This window comes from Lipotes vexillifer, unplaced genomic scaffold, assembly GCF_000442215.2.
Source record: "Lipotes vexillifer unplaced genomic scaffold, Lipotes_vexillifer_v1.1 scaffold71, whole genome shotgun sequence".
NCBI classification, from domain to species: domain Eukaryota; kingdom Metazoa; phylum Chordata; class Mammalia; order Artiodactyla; family Lipotidae; genus Lipotes; species Lipotes vexillifer.
Genome location: NW_006793703.1, coordinates 4,448,094 through 4,449,850, shown reverse-complemented (window position 1 = coordinate 4,449,850; position 1,757 = coordinate 4,448,094). Strand labels below are relative to the sequence as shown.

Sequence of the window (1,757 nt, the reverse complement as noted above, 5' to 3'; positions counted from 1 at the left end):
GGTAACCTGCACGACCACCATGAATACCAACACAACAAGGGGGCTCTGTGATGACCCGACAGAGCTGGCTCTCAACTTACCAGTTTCAGAGAGAAAGGGAGACATAGGTTTGTGTGTGTGTGTGTGCACGCACATGAGTACACGTGAAAAGAACCATTTGGGGTATTTGGCCCTAGAGGTCAGAAGAGGACTCGAGCGGGGGAGCAGGGCCAGGCTAACAGGAATGGCAGCTGCGTAAAAGCACACCTTTCCTGTGGGACCCTGCAGGCTAACAGGTTAGGGCACAACCAGCCCACCAGATGGGCCCCACATCATCTGTGGAATGGGAAAACATGCTCCCAGGCTGGGGCTGTACCACTTCCTGGAGCCCCCTGCTCATCCCTGCTGGCTCTGCCACTAAATTGACTCTCAGGAACTAGAAATGAGGAAGCTTTCTAGCCAGAAAACTAGAGGGCATCTTCATAAGCACGACCCCAAACCAACAACACTCCTGCAGCCGGAACTCTGCCGCCATGGGAAACGTAGCAATTACTGCCTTCACCTTCGAAGTCTGCCCCTGAGTGAGGGATTTCTTTCCTACCGATCCTCCTTCTGCTAGAAAAGTGACAAAAGTGAGTTGGATGGGATACAAGTCACAGGGCAGGGCTTCGGTGGCCCTGCTTATCGGGAGGAGGTGGAGCTGGGGCGGCTCCTGTGGTCATCCCCCGGGGAGCGGGATCGCCGGCGCACAGGGGACCTGCGCTGAGGGGAACGCGACCTGCTCCTCCTCCGTGAGGGTGACCTGCGCCACATGGGAGGCGGTGGCAGCATTCTGGGAGGGCTGAATCGCCTGGGGGATGGCCGAGGCCAGGGGGCCAGCACAGCAGTGGCAGTGATCTCCTGGCCATCGATTTGTCCTCCGTCCATATGCTTCAGCGCCTTCTCGGCCTCATCTGGATTCTCAAACTCCACATATGCGTAGCCTTTAGACAGATGGGCGTGCATCCTGTCTACAGGCATGTCAATCATTTTAATTTTCCCGTAGGTGGAGAATATCTCCAGGATACGATCCTTGGTCACATTCCTGGTGAGCCTTCCAATGTGCACTTTGGTGGGTTTAGGGGAAGGGCTCCGCCTTTTCCTTTCCCTTCCATCTCTTTTGGGTGGTTTGGATTTGGAGCGGGAACGCTGCCTGTTGTCAGGCCTGCGCCGAGAAGGATTCGGAGAGCCAGGGGAGCTGCCGGAGCTGGAGCTGCGGGATGTGCTGGAACTTCCTGAGCGGCTCGATGCAGAAGATGAGCTGGAGCCGCTGCTGGAGCCCGAGCTGGAGGTCGAGCTGGACCAAGACCTGGTGCTGCTGCTACCACTGGAAGCGCTGCGCCTCTTTCCAGTTTTATCCCTGCCACGATCCTTCTCGCTCGATCCTTGGTGGCCCCCTTATCTTTAGAGCGATCCTTGGACTTCTCATCAGAGCGGTCTTGGCGTTTGGTAGGAGAAGGAGCCCTAGTGCTGGACTTTTTATTATTTTCTTTGCCTCCTAGCAAGCTCTTCTTTTTCACTCCTGATAAATCCATTCTCCCCTTCTGAGGTGTTCAAAGCAGCAATGGCAGCCTCACTTATCTGAACTCTCACTTCTAACTTGAGTCTGAGAAACAATCCCTAATCGATTGCAATTTACGCCAAAGTGCAGCAACTCCCCAGTCCAGGCGCCAGGCCACGAGCACTTCCAGGGTAGGTAGGGCCCGGTGTTGCGGGCCTGGGTCTCCAGCTCGGCAAGA

At 55.8% G+C, this 1,757-nt stretch overlaps 1 pseudogene; it reads right to left on the bottom strand.

The window, feature by feature from the left end:
- Positions 1-660: 660 nt before the first annotated feature.
- LOC103072440 (RNA-binding protein with serine-rich domain 1 pseudogene) lies at positions 661-1,553 on the bottom strand (annotated as a pseudogene).
- Between the last annotated feature and the right edge of the window lie 204 nt (positions 1,554-1,757).